Here is a 15743-nt window from a genome sequence, read left to right as displayed (position 1 = left end):
TTTCGGTGTCCCTCTGTTTCTCGTTCCCCTGATTTTCCACGCTCCGTTGTTCACCGACCCTGTATGCAACGTGTCGATTCGCACCTCTCGACAGTCAGTCGGTCAGCCAGTGGATGAAATTGGGTGAACGAGCGCAGGCAGCGTGGCCTGGAATGAAGAAAGGCCGACCGGTACGAGGCTGCTCTCCTGATCCGCGATAGCGCCGCGTCCGTCTGACGACGAACGAGCAGCCGCTACTTCGACTCCGACGGCTGACGCGACTCTCGGCTGTATCACTTGCTGAAATCTCATGGTGCGCTGTTCGCTCGTGAAACTACGGTGCCTTCGAAGAGCTTGCGACGCCGTTTCATATTCGGCGAGAAAACGGAGAGGGTGAAAGAAGAACCGTGTATGAGAAATAGCGCAAACCTTATGATTGTCAAATTTTTGGTGCGAATGATCGATCGTGTATGTGATGTAAAATGAGGCGAACAGTTTAGCGAACTAATTTTCGACCGATGAATGAACATTTCAAATACCCACATACCCATTCGGTCCGGGCTTATTTAAATAGTTCGCGATCGAACCAGTTCCGTGTTTCGTATTATAATTCTGCGGTGTGATGATGTTGATTGAGGAGAAAAAAATGTACATCTCAGGTGCGGTTTACGGTTTCAGGGCCTTTTCACTTATGATGAAAATTTATTGTATAATCATAGTATAAGTATGTTTCCATTATCGTATAAAAAGACGCGATGCAGCGGCGTTTTTACGCGTCAACTACCAGAGTATATAACTCATTCGAAGATAAGATAAAGAAAAATTATCATCATCGTCACGACGATCGTATGTATACATATACAATTCGTGCTAGTTTCACTATGACACGCGTGTTTAACAGATTTCTTTGACCTGGTTGGAAATATGCTTGGCTTACTATATTATATAGAATATTATATATTATCGTTGCACGATTACCCATAGATATACGATAAAGATATTTTTGTAATCTCACTTTTATTTCCGGATAGTTTTTACTTCCTCATCTGTGGGAAAAAAAGTAACACATTTCCACCGTAAATTATTTATTCTAGTTTTTAAAGTTTTCTCTGTTTCTTTTCGATTTTGAACTACATCCCTCTGTATTATTATAAACTTTCAATAATATTGTAGTTTTCTAACTGATAGATCACACCTCCACGTACAAGGAATACACTTTTAAGTCGATAATGTGACCGGGGATAGAGGAATAAAAGTCGATTATCCCCGTTACATAATCTACTATTACGATTCGTTCGGCAATTGATTATAATTTGTTATATGTATTTATAGATTTCAAAAATAAAAGAATCATTGAAACACGTTCGGCTATAAAAGAACTCGGCCATCGCGAAATTAATACTCACATTGTTTTTGCACAGCTCGTTTTCAAAACATCTTTAATTTCGCTTCAACTGCTTGCAGTTCGATATTTTTGCCACGGAATTGCGACATCGCTATTTCCGCTACGAAGTTTATGAATGAGTAATTCTTTCGGATATAGAGAGCGTGGGACGGCGCAGGTATAAAGTGCAGCTGCTGAGTACATCCGTGTACATTATAGCTATGTCCGCTGATTCCGTCGGCGGTTTTCCGGGTTCCTTCGTCCGTCGTCGAGGCGTCGGAGAGCGACGGAGAGTCGGAGAATCGGAGCGGCGGAAACGGCAAGGACCATCCGAGTCACGTCCAGCCCCCGACTGATGAGGACCCAGAGGACAAGCCTCCTGCGGGACGCCGTTCGGGGAATTCGGGCGCTGCATAACCCGCACGTAACCGGCTGACTGACGTCGTCGACTCGACGTAGCAAACGAGCCGCCGTTGCCTTCGGACCTGCGGCTAAATTATGCAAGCTTCCCGCCTGCATTATTCCAATTCAACTGCGGAACTGCAGGCTGGAGAAAGGAGGAAGGAAAGAGGAGGAAAATGGGCGTTTGTCCATGCTCTATAAAATTGTGTAACAGGACAATGCACGAGGCTTTGTGCCAATCCACTTTGAAAACGAACGAATGATTCTCATTCGTTAAGGTTAATTTTTCATTGATTTTTAGTGCACCAAGCGTAGCCTGTTCCTTTTTATTGTTGACCCTGATTTCCGATGACTTCCGAGCGACTCAAACATTTTTCAAAAATAATTTAGGGATTGGAAGAAACCACAGGAAATCAATAGGAGTCAACAAAATTGCACGTGATAAGATGAAATGCCAATGAATTCATAACCAATTAAGCATTTTTAATAACCGTTTCTTCACAGCTGTAATCATGTGATTTACAATTATATCTCACCGAGATACATTTTAAATTGCGTTCACTACACAGTCCTCAACTATTTTCATTCTTCGCGGTAACTAAAAAATACAGTTCTGGGTGCAACATGAAAATTAGTTTTATAGCTGTAACTAGAAAATCTAGTATCTGTCACTATTTTTTTGATTATGGTCACTCATGCTATATATATTTTCATTCAACTATTGCGATAATTTGATATTAATGCTAGAAAAAAATACAATAACCAACCCAATATGATTTTGTGTTGCAATTACGAGAAAATATAATATCAATTTTTACTCGCACAAATTAGTTACTGTTACCACATTTGCTTGTAGTTCCAATCATATCTAAACATTTTTTTTAATGACACGGATTTATCCTAAATTTTCTAGTCACTCCTGTAAAATAAACAAAATTTTTCTCACTGCGCAGTCATTCAAGCTCCCGATTACGTACCATTTCAATATCACCCGTTGAATATACGATTTCCTCGAGAATTGAAGCGATCCGAATTGATCGATGAACGAAGAAACTGCCGGTGTTCACGCCTGCGCAAACAGTCGGTACAAGGATCGAGAATCAAAGTCGCGAGAACAGCTCAGTTTACGTCGGAATCATACCAGAGCAACATGGTCTCGGTGCCGCGAAGCCGTGTCAACAAATAGTGCGTTTGTTTTGAGTGAACTATTTTTCCTCTGGGCAAATTCAGCTGGACGCAGTGAGGACTCAAGTCTTATTTACACGGTAAGTTTTCCACGTTTGATGTATTTATGTACGCTCTAAGACCGTGCTGCTGTGTACTTTCCGATCACGCGTCGAAAGCTGTCGAGATTTTTGAAATCGCGGAACTTGCGATTTTTCTTTATTATTATATGTAAAGAGAAAACTCTCGTCCCTTGTGCGAAATATTTTTTCCTGCACCCTATAAGTCACTCTATATTTATTATAGACTTTTATTGCTATTTGAAGAACAAAACTTTTCCCTTAATCGCAAACCGACGAACGAAACATGATTGTTTTACTGAAAATTTAGAGGTATCTCGACATAAATTTTATCGAAATAGCGACAGAGGGAAATTTGCCGTTTAATTAGTATGCACGATACTTTCTCTCTCTCTTTCCCTCTCTCTCTGAACAGGCATTCGTGTGTAGTCGCACCGCACTTGCCTTACCTTCGTGTATAATTATACCTACCTTATACCTGTACACGGTGCGAAGAAAAGACAAAGAAGAAATAAAAACAAGAAAAAGAAGAATGACCGAGGGAAAGAAAAACGGGCTGAAAATAAAGGGAAGAAAATAGGTTGGGTATTAATTTTCGCTAACGACCCACCGTCTCGGCTCGACAATGCCGGAGCGACAAACGGGTATAATAATGAAGAGAAACGGCGAGCGATCGACGAATATGTATAATATACGAGGGTGCGAAAGAAGGTGGCGAAAAGCTGCAGGCTTGCAGGGAAGAGGATCGGAGTGAACCTTTTAAGCAATATGCGTTAGCTTCGAATATCACGCGTGAACTCCTCGTAATACTATTTAAAGGATCAGGTGCGCGGGCATAACTTAGATTCGAATGAATTGTGATCCTGCAGATTAACATAACAATAAATGTGAATAACGAGTTGTTATGGTGAGTGGAACGATGTGACTTGTTGTTTATACGTAACATCGAGTTCTCATTGACAGATTGATACTCGAGTATAAATTGAAATTTGTTGAGAATAACTCGCGGGGTGAAAACGTCCGATTTGGGTAAGGGTGCACGGGCAACTGACATATGGTTGGAAATTGGAAGAAAGGCAACCCTGCTGAAAATGTTCGTGTGATAAATCGTAAAATGTTACGATCGAAATCAACTAGTATTTTATCACATGATTTATCTGGTAAATTCGAGTGAAATTTATAAAAAGTCACGCAAACAATTACAAAATCAAGAATCATAAAGTATACTGGATACAAAATCACATGGTCAAATACATGTGATTTATAGTATATCTTATGATTCGCATTTTTGTGATTCATTACGTGATTTTTCCTATATTTTTCCCGACTTTAAAAGACGAATCTTTCGATAACAAAGTACACGTTGATTTCAGTGAAGAGGGGGAAGAACGCCCCGCAAAACACACGCGGAAATTGAGCGGCGTAAAAATGCAACGCGTGTTTACGATGCGCTGCAATTGCACATACACACACACACAGACATACATACGTGCATATGTGCATACATACGTATATATATCTATACGTGCCTAAAGGCGCAATCAGCTAATTGAGTTGATCGATGAACCCGTCTCGTTTTGAACGAGAATTAATCCCGGAAACTCGGTGCGTCTGATTGAGTGGCTCGCTGTTGAAACTTTGCCATCCCTTTCCGGTTGATCCGCGAAAATCGGGCCTGTATGCATTTCGCACCTTCCGTTCCCTGACAAGCGTGGCTCTGCACCTCGGTGTAATTCGATTGTATAATGCAAATATGAGGTGATTCGCCAGGTAACGAGATGGCAAAAAAAAACAAATTGAAATAAGAAAAAAACTAAGGAATTAGCGAAGATGATAATTTGCCGAAATAGGAAACGTTCGGCCGTTTGTGTGCAGGTCCAATTTATCAGGTATTGGAGGGGGGTGGGGGTGGAAACGCAAACGAACCGTTGACCCGTTTGCATTATATTGCATACTATGTATACATGTATACCTACGTGTATATAAGTGATGCGGAGTTTCGCGTTCGAAAAGAGTTTATTGAAAAAAAGAAAGAAAATAATTTTTTTTTCGTTCTCTATTTATTCGTTTTACTTTAATGCACCGTAAATACCGGTGGTAGCTGCTCTCGTAGACACACGTACGCATCTGCGACTATAATATTGCAATATCTATGCCTGTACATGCATTCTCATGTTCACAGTGCGGAAATTCAATCCAATTATCGAAATATTCGTTTAACCCGTTAACGCGGTCAACCATTAAGTTGAAAATATGCGGAATGTGAATGTTTTTTGGGGTTTGATTCGTTTATTTTTTATCCGATATTATATACCGCATTCCAATATCATGTACGTATTACGTGTATCTTCGACTTTGTACTTATATGTGTTGAAAAATCCAATATGCGAAGATTGAAAAGCCATTGCTATGATTAAAGAAAATCTGACATCGTAAGCTGGAGACATATTTCAAAGTTATTACAATTTATCAACCTACCGGAAACAACGATTTTAACTGTATTAGGTACACGTTCTGGTGAAAGATAGGAGTCAACATGAGAGAATTGAGAACCGCATCAGACTTAGAATCAACAAATGAGTTCATTACTGACGTCAATGTTTAACATTGGCTATACGTAAGTTGATTTTTTTATCATTTCAACGAAGAGCTCAATAAAAATTGAAGTTCATAGACGCTTTTTGGATGGTAGATTTATAAAAAATAAATTAATGCACAATTGTTATAGTCTTCTCACTAAAAACAAGGGTGGACCGCCGCGTACGATGATCGATTGTAAGAATTTGTCAATAACTGAGCTTTAACCGTAAAAACCCGTCGATATGTATCTCTGATTTCTCCGCATAATGCAGGAAGATTATTTGAATCTAATTCAACTTGAGTCGCACTCCTCCGATCTTTGTTTCGGAACGATTCTTCGTTTGAAGATTATTTTCACCGAATTCGAAGATTGTTGGAAAAATAATGGAGATCCTCAAAGATGAGGGAAACTGAATTGTGACCCCTTCTTTCGCACCCGAGCAGAAACGCCTGTGCAACAGCAACGGCAACGGCAACAGCAAAAGCGGCAGAGGTGGGTGGTGTTTGGTTAGGACTACGGGGCAAAGAGCGCGGGCGTTAATTGACTGGTTTGAACTTATTAGTGCGTCTGCCGTCTGCATTTATAAAAAGTGAATTATCTCCGGGCGAGAACTCGAAGGCTGCTCCAACGGCGGACAAACACGGGACGGACGGAGAAAGGTGGAGCAGAGAACACGGGCGCGTTGCTCTGCAAGTTTACTCTGGCGAGTGCCGCGAGGCATTTTCGATTTTTTTAACCCCCGCGTTCCCGCCGTTTAACACTCCGTGGCTCGCGGCTCTCGGCTCTCGATACGTGCGAGTCGGGAATTCGAGGAAAAGTCGTTATCCCCGAGTCGCATATCCTTCTTTTAGCGCATACGCGTAGTCCTGCAAAGTTTACTCACGTCGACCTTTCGCAGCAGCGGACCGAGTTGGCAAATTGATTCTCAACCGAGAAATGCGAGAGGTGTGAAAGACGAGAGAGAGAGAGAGAGAGAAAAGGAAAGTTTTGCGCAGTGCCGGTAGGTAAGACAAGTGTGGGCACAAATTGTTGACCATCTCTCAATTATTGACCTTTTTTTATTGTATCTGTTTGATCTTTGATTCTAAGATTGCCGAAAAACAAATTCGTAGCGTCTAACCCTCCAGCAATTGATTTTAGTCATCGACAGATACACAACTTGAGCCGTCAATTTATAATTTTCATCAAATAAAAAAGTGTCAATAATTGGCTCTAAACGTGTCGATAACTGGTACACTTGCCTTACATTTACGATTTTTAGCATGAAATTTAATAGAGGTAATACGATCGTTGAACCTCTGCATGCAGGGGGGTAGGTTTTACATCACCCTGAAAAAGGATACCAAGGACCCGGATTCCCGAACAGCCCTCGTCTTTGTCCCGATCACTCTGCCCGGCCGAAAATACGCGACCCAGGAAGATATTGCTTTGATCGATAATATCGATCAATCAATGTCCCCTCTTATCGGACAATTTCGTAACTCGAGCTGCGTAGACACGTTCCGAGTATAATTTAGATCTCTTTTATACGCAGCTAAAAATCATATGAATGACTGGCACAATCGGTTTTTCAATTAATTCAACTTGTTTGCGCATTCGCGATGATCAGATTCATTTCTCTCGGCATACTTCGAATATTTTCACACCATTCCTGCACAATAGAAATACTGTAAAAAAATGTACATGCTTTTTCAAGCGCAGGTATTTGATGGTTTCAAATGCTCATTTGTTTAAAAAATATCACTCGTCTAGTATTCAGAAGTGAACAAAATTTTGGTATTTCTTTTTTGGATTTATTTTTCATTTCGGTAACCATGCATGCGTCTGGTTAGAATTGTTGAATTGAAGATTCTTTTGCCCGTGCGCATGTACGTTTTTTATTCAAGCTTGTCAGACGTTTCGTCGGATTGAATTTTCAACCAACCCGAAGCAAAGGAACAACGCAAGCGTGGACGTTGATTGCAATAAATTTTATGAGACTGAAATTATAAATTTGACGGTAATTGAATAAAGATTGTTCGCGACGAAACCAGACAAGCAATCCCTAGAGTCTCACAGGATAAGTGCCGCATTTACACGTCACTGAAACTACGCGCATACGTATAATAATATAATACATAAGGTTGTTGTGTAGGAAAAGCGTGAAACTTGATTGAACGTAAAACCGGGTTAATTCCGAACGCGTCGAAAAACAGAGCTTAAAAGATCCTCTCGAAAGCGTATTCAAACATACATACATTCGTACACGTACCTACATTGCACGCCTATGCCTACAGAGTATGTGCAGAGTATAAAAGCAGAGGAGTCAGGATACATGGGAGGACGGTTTACCTTAGGGTTGAGTTAAAATTTCGGCGGTAAGAGACGCGCAAGATGTGCATACGTGTAGGGGAGGTTTCGGGGGTGTTTGGCGGAAGCCAGCCTGGTAAGGAGTGGCGGGAGTGGGGGAGGCTTACAAATTCATTCGTCGGCAAGGTATATGTGTGATACCGCATATACCCCCATACCATGTACATACTACTAGGGGATGGGGATTGCGATGCTATGCCATGCGATGCGATGCGATGCGATGCGGTGTAAGTACGGCAGTACGGTGAATCCGACGAATCGCTGGAAGCGACGCGACGGTTGCCTTCCACCCCCGCCGCCCCGCCGTCGTTGTTGAGGCCACGCGAGGGTCGAGGCAGCCACCCCCATTATTTATCGGGCGAGATTTGGCCGAATAAATTTTCCGACTTTGTCACTTCGTGCAACGCTCTACTCCTAGCTCATACTTTCCTTGACGGCTACACTGCACCGAGTATACAGGCTTATGTAGACTTACATACTGTACGAACACGCTCACGCGCACACATTGTACATATACGGGGCAGTCCATGCCTTTTCGACCTCGGTTTGACCCTTGGCATCTCGGATTGGGCCCGCGATTTTTTTTTTATATGATTGGTTTTGACTCGATTTGAATTGTCTACAATTTTTTAAAACGATCTCATTGATCGACACAATTTAATAAACGTGAAAAAACGTGTGTCATGTATCAAAGTTTAAGCTGAGAGCCCGAGTATGGAGTTGTTTCCTTCTTACTGTTTTCAAGCTTTTTCCGAAGGAAAATAACGTTGAAAAAATCAGAAGCGGGAATTGTTTTACTATGGATGGCTACTGAAATATTTTCACACGTCGCGGCGGATTTTTGAACATTTTTTCAGTTACGTACATCTCTGTATAACCGAACAGATATCACTAGTCGACTTACGGAATGACTCAATTCCAACCCCACGATCGTGTCCAAAGAGATACAGATTCTTTCTCTCCATCGTCGATAATTTATTATATTATACTTCAACTCGCGATTTGCGTGGTTAGGATTGTGTATGCTTAATGCAACAACTTCTCTATGCAAAATATAACATTTTTTAGGCAGTGAAGGCTGAGAAAAAAAATCTTCCATCAATTTTTCTCACAATATAGTTCGGAAAAAAAATTATCTGCATTTAAAATCGAGTGGAATGAAATATTCGTTTCCATTTGTTTTTTTTCTCTGTGCTTCCAATTAGATCGATACACGTGTGTTCCAATCTTAAAAGTGCTCGTATGTAGTAAACTCTTTTTGTCGTGTTTGTAGTTTATTCTTCTCCTCCTTCCGACGAGTAGGATAATTGAGTTCGATGTGTTATAAATTGTATTACCAACTGCGCATCGCAGGCATTCGGGAATGAATTTCTCTCTCTCCCCTCGGACGTTCAGGAATTGTCCTGCGATTTATCCCCTTTCACATTTCGCGGAACGACGCTGCGCGTCCCCTCACCCCCGGACGTCGGCGAAGCATCAATCTTGACTTTGATGAGATTGCGGATGACACCGGACCTTACCCTTATACGCGCAGGAAGCTACGTCCTCCTCAAGGAGAATGAGATGCGCTTCCTGAGACTCCCTTGGCTCGTTTACCTCGCGACTGAGGCGCAGCGCCTCCGCTGCACGTGCATCGAGGCCGTCTGCAAGGTCCCCTCATCCCCTGGGTATTCGGGAAGAATTTCGATGCGGGATAAGGAGCGGCGAAAATCGTTAATCACAACCGTCCGTCACCATCAACGCCGGTCTTCGCCGCAGCTGCCAACCTTGTCTCCTCGGATCGTGTGCCGTAAGGGGCGTTTCGTATTTTCCTACACAGAAGATTTTTTCAAAACATTATATTCCTTGCGGAATGGGAATAAGGGTACCTACCAGGATCGCTGGTCGCTTAAAAGTACCGATAACGGAATAACGATCGAGGGGTTGAAATATTTACAATCGTAAAATTAAAGTCAAAATATTCGATCTGTACACCAATCGTAAGATGGTGCTTTCGGATAATCCGAACGGCGCGCGGCTTAGCGAAAACATATGGAATAGCGGGAGTGCGATTTTTACGGAAGGGTTTGTAACGAGGTGTAAGAAAGCGGAATGTTTCTTCGCGTTTCCCTGCACGTGGAATAGCTTGACAAACTTCCGGTTCAAAGTCAATTATTCAAATGTCACGTGTCTCGGGTAGGGAAATAAAAGAGCCAGGCAAGAAGCTCGACGGGGCTGCAAGCCGGCGAGCCGATGGCGCGATTCCAAATCTCGTGCCGCCCTTGTGTTTCAAAATTCAGACCGCGATCGCCATCGTCGAAGGAGCCTGAAGCAGCCCCGTTGCCCCCTGGCAGTACGAGCGAGACGAACAGCGACAGTTCACGAAACAGCCTTTTTTCCCGCACCCCTAATTTCCACCCCCGAGTGACAAACTCGGCGAGAAATAAGCGGCGACTCGTCGATTCGTTTTTCTCTCTTCTCGTTTGTTTATTTATTTCTTTTGTTTTTTTCTTTTGCCCCTCCAATTTTTGCAACCAAGGAAAAGAGGGGAAAAAAGAAACTCGCATGAACTGGGACGGGGAATAAATCGGCCTGCGGGAAAGAAGGGGGGGCTCGGGATATGTTGCGGTGGAAAACTCGCGAAGTCGAGGAGATTGGGGGGGTCTGTTTAAAAACGACTTTCTCCAAAGTTGCACACGCGCGACTTGTCGGTGCGTATCCTCACGGTGTGTTCGTGTGCTTTTGTACGAAACGGCGACCCGATTTTAGGGCTGCTGCCGCTTCCTGCAGAGAGCCCGTACAAGATGCGTGGTTTTGGGCCACAAATTCGACGAATATAAACGCGGTAAAATATCGACGCTCAACTTCACCGGGAAACTTATTTCGCCCCGCGGGTCGGGCTAAACGTGAATTTCCCGTTCCTCCCCCACCCCGTTCCCCTCATCCCTTTGGTCATCCCCGGTTGGCGTCAGCTCGCGCGTCGCGTCGAGATTAAAAACTACATTATCAAAGAGTCGCGAAAAAAGCTTTAGGAATGCTTTTGCACCGCGATCAGCACCCGGCTGAGAGTGCGGTGGTGCTTTTTTTACACCCTGCATAGAGAAAAAAGAGAGAGAGAGAGAAACCGACAGCCCTTCAAAACTACCTCGGCTTCTGTCGCTTTTATAACTTTATACCGATCGCTTTTTTTCACCGTCAGCTGACCCACCGTTTTTATCTCGCAATCAAAATTACCCTCGTCCAGCAGTAATTCCCTTGTGTGTAACGATATCGTTTGTTACACGGTTTCACAATCGTACTCAGTAGACACAGAGTCTGTAATCGATGACGTTTGTACATTTTCATGAATTTTCATGTCATGTTTTGTATTTCGCGAACGATTGAAATAAATCGCATTGTTACGATCATTTCGCATCACATCGTATACGATCAGTAACTACATTTGTAGGGGAAACGTATTTATTAAAATTTTTGTATTGCATTGAGAGTGAGCGAATCAAAAATTTACCCTTTGACGTTTAATGAAACCTGTACTATTTCAAACGATTGATAACACGCACAATCGATATAGCGAATTCATTTGTTTATAAATTAATTGGCAAATATTACCCCGTTATTATAGTCATCCGTACAAGATTGCCGGCGAGGTTTCTTTTCGTGTTTCCTAAAGAAAATTTACCGTTTCACGCCTGATGCGAGAATGAATTTTAATAAAAATCTAACAGAGCTGCAATGTGAGTAAATTCCGAGCACTCTTGACGCTGCAGAATTATTTATTATTGTTATCATTGTTATAAGCGCCCTCCGATCACTCGTCCGTACAAAGCATACAGATAACACGTGTATACAAAGCAAGTGCACTTCTCGGTTAGGATAACGAAGAAAGACCAAGGACGGCGAAGGCAATGCATCGTATACCGGGACGGAATTCAAATATTCACCGCTCGGTAATCGCGCGAAAGTATCCATGCCTGTTTATAACGCCCCGTGTAAGTTCCCGGTCCTTGCGAATAACGGGGTTAAAACGTTCCGACAATAATTCCGAGGCACAAAGGGTCGCGGGTTGAGCGGTTGTACGCGGCATGCGGGCGATGCGCAAGAGTGGGAATAAGGAACTTCTTGAAACGGCTGAGAATTCGAAAGGCTGATAGGGATGAGGGGCGAGGGACGGGGGAAGTAAAAATTGATAACGAGCCCCTGACACGCACGGGGGTGGTTATATTGATTCGGGCAGATAACCGGAGCCCGCCATGCCGTTATGGGCGTAGGTGGTATGTTTTACCTGGCGAAAAGCCAGCTGGGCAAGAGTCGAAATTATTATCACCACCGATAGATTACGACGCGTGACGAGCCCGGATTCATTCCCCTGAGCCGCTCTCCCGACCACCTTTCAGCCCTTCTTTATCGTCTTCGATTTCTCCCGGAACGAAAATAGCCAGCCGCGGGAAAATTAATTCAGGTACACATATACGCCCGGTATGCGTGTAACGGGCGACGGGGCATCGGTGGGGATATAAATACTTAATTTGGGAAAAATAAATTACAAATTATAACTCTGTTTTGTATTTAGAAGAAACGAAATCACAGTACAGTACAAATTAAGTTAGTAATCAGTGATGATGATTTTATTTTCATTAAATTACGCGGAATTTTTGCAAGAGACTCTTTTAATTTATATTCTCATTGATTGCAATTTTCAAATATAATTTTCAGTTTACTTTTGTTTCTTTCTAATTACAAATTTAAACGCAACTTGTATTCTATCGCCGGTTCAATTGCAAATTATACATGTAATATTACGTTTATAATCGAGTGATTAGGTATACAGCTTTGCCCGTCACTGCAGGTAACAGGACGAAATGAAACGAGCGATGATAATCCGACAAGAAGAAAAACGCGCTCGAAGCACTTATCGTACGAATTCTCGCGCAAAAATTGATCCTCGAAAACGATGCGGAAATCCTGTCGGGGTAAAATATTACCGAACCTGATGTTTCGCCCTGCGGGGTGAAGCGACCCTTGCGGCCGAAGCTGTCCGTCTTATAAATCGCCGACGTTCACTCGTCCGTAAATTTACCAGATAATTCCGAGCGACGTTGATGCAGCTGAACATCACAACTCGCCTGCTCAAACTATCGTCCGGCGATTTTTATTGATTTGCCGACCAGAAAAAGCACAACTTTCGTTCTGTCTTTTCACATCCGTGGTATAGAATTACGAGAAAATATCCTTTCTCAACACGCATATTTAGAGAAAAACTTCGTTCAACCTCATCTTTCAATCTTAGGAAGTAGCGTGATTTCATTTGATTTGAAAAAACTTTTTTGAACTAGCAAAAATTTGCTTCTTACACTTCCGCGAAGTAGCTGTTGCAAGTTTAATATAGTTTCGATTAATTGATGTGAGTTTTAACGATTTTGTCAAATCTATAACATCGTTTCTTTGCATATACTATTGTATAAAATGTAATTTGAAAACAAGCGGTAAAACTCTGTTTAATTTTGCTAAATGGGAACCGAGGCAGAGAGGTGATGATAACAAGAGGATGCAGGGTAGGTATAAGGTAGCTGTCAGAGTGTGGGAAAAGAATCTACGGTCTGGAGGAGTTTCTTACTTTTAATTTAAGGACTCCCTCTTAATTTATAGACTTTGCTTGTCAGTGCCATTTTTCTATATACTATGTTTGTTCCTTCGTGTTCGAAAAAGATACCCGGAAAAAACAGTTTTACAGATCTGAGGAGGCAGACGTTTCTCACGGAGTTGATCGCAGCTATGATCATCGACGCGATGCACCGCGAGACGCGAGAAGCTCTCTTCGCCCCTCTCGAACCCAGCGATATGAATATTGTCAGCGCTTTTTCACCCCCGTCAAACACATTTCAACTCTCTCCCTCTCTCTTTCTCTCTTTCTCTCTCGCTCTCTCTTGTGAAATTATTGAAATCGACAGATGTATTGTATGATGTACGCTGTATGATGCATGATGAATGTTGTATGATGTATTATGCGCGCAGAATGTAGCTGCCCTCTCTGTATGTACGCTTTTCATTCGGTTTGTGTCTATTTCTATTTCTATTTTTATTTTTATTTTATTTTAATTTTTGTATTATTTTATATTATATTATTTTAGTATTGTTCACCAACCGCCATATTATGTATTGTATGTATGAATGATTTTATTTTATTTTTTTAAATTTATTTTTATATATATATGTGTGTGTGTGTGTGTGTGTGTGTGTGTGTGTGTGTGTGTGTGTGTGTGTGTGTGTGTGTGTGTGTGTGTGTGTGTGTGTGTGTGTGTGTGTGTGTGTGTGTGTGTGTGTGTGTGTGTGTGTGTGTGTGTGTGTGTGTGTGTGTGTGTGTGTGTGTGTGTGCCTATGGTTACTAGGGGGTATTACCCTGCGATCAAATAAATACTCTCTCTCTCTCTCTTATAGTCGTGCGGCCTACCCTGAACCAAGTATATTATAATACATCTATGACGTATAATAACGCGACACGAATATAAAAATCTCTACTTACTCGTATAATAGACGATGTCGTCCCCGATACTGCGAAAGCAGATTTCAACCCCTAAACTATAATGCAATCGGTCATTATTCACGATCGTGTGAAAAGTGTAATCAGGTGGAAGGAAGCTGTTATTTATTAATTCCTCCCGTTAGACACATCCCGGTTCTTACCATAACAGATCCGTGAAAAATGACTATCCAGGAACTTGAAAATGATTTATAAGATTTGAGTTTTGAAAACGTGATTACGTTTTTCTTCACTAATGGGACCATAACTGAATTCGAGAGAAATACAAGGCCGTGAAAAGATGAAGCGATTGTCTTTTTTATAAAAATGCATGTTTACATTGAAATCGCGAGGTTCAACGAGCGCACAAAAATCTCGGTCCGTCCAACTAAACCCTGAATTCAATTGCCACCAAGCTAGAGAAACCGACGAAGAATTTGAACGTTATGTGGTACAATGTGGATACACGCGTACATATGTACGTACTACATACGTCAGAAGAACAGTCGGCGTCGTCGCCATAGTGACGTTATTGCAGTACGGAAAAGCAAGTCGGTAAAATTGTCCCGTAACAGCCGTACGTACTACGTACGTATACATACACGGGGGGCGCAGAGAACAGCGGCCGGTTCACCCGGTGCAATATGACCCTATTAAAAATAAGGAGCGTAGTTGCAGACGCGGTGTTATCACCCTGCAAGTATCGATCCGCGAGGGCCCTCCGCCCCGTTCAACGGGGGCAATTCACCGGCCTCGCGAGGGAAGAGGGACGTGCACAAAAGTCCCGAAAAAGCGGAACGCGCGGTCGGCGAAAAAAAGAGGATATACCCACGTAGGTACCGACAAGGGAGGAATTTCAACCCCTCCGGGAAACGGGATTGTCTCGTTGCTTAGCGGTCGCTGTGATTTCGGGCGAGATTTTCGCTAACGAGGAACAAAAATCGTGATCCCCCGTGGTTCGCGAGAATCGCAGAGGCGTTTTCACTATTAGGCCTGAGCTCTGCTCGAGGCCGCATCTTATTCGCGGGTACGGATCACGCGTTCCTTAAGCTCGTGCTGCACTTCTTTACCCACTATTACGCATTTCCGGCTCGTTGGACCGGAAACGGGAAGATAAGACGGTCTACTCGACGTCGACGCGGACGCCTCCCGAGGCAGTTACACATCCTGGCCTCGGGCTTATCCTCGAAATATTGCAGGGCGGCTAGGCGGAGGATAGGTGGCAGGGTACTGCATGTTCCATCGATTTCAAACGGTGGATAGATGCCCCGTGTACATGTATATATATATATATATATATATACGTAT

General features: G+C 42.6%; 1 protein-coding gene across 4 annotated transcripts in view; it reads left to right on the top strand.

The window, feature by feature from the left end:
* Positions 1 to 2878: 2878 nt before the first annotated feature.
* The window catches only part of LOC107222152 (3 beta-hydroxysteroid dehydrogenase/Delta 5-->4-isomerase type 4), a 36209-nt gene continuing 23344 nt past the window's right edge, over positions 2879 to 15743 (top strand). For 3 of the 4 annotated variants that reach the window (XM_046740442.1, XM_046740443.1, XM_046740440.1), the window contains exon 1: positions 2879 to 3030. The gene's annotated coding sequence lies outside the window, so the exon portion shown is untranslated. The remainder of the gene's footprint in view (positions 3031 to 15743) is intronic. The other variant, XM_046740441.1, reaches the window with a different exon arrangement.

Source organism: Neodiprion lecontei, chromosome 5 (assembly GCF_021901455.1).
Source record: "Neodiprion lecontei isolate iyNeoLeco1 chromosome 5, iyNeoLeco1.1, whole genome shotgun sequence".
NCBI lineage: Eukaryota > Metazoa > Arthropoda > Insecta > Hymenoptera > Diprionidae > Neodiprion > Neodiprion lecontei.
This window is presented reverse-complemented; position numbering and strand designations above follow the sequence as displayed.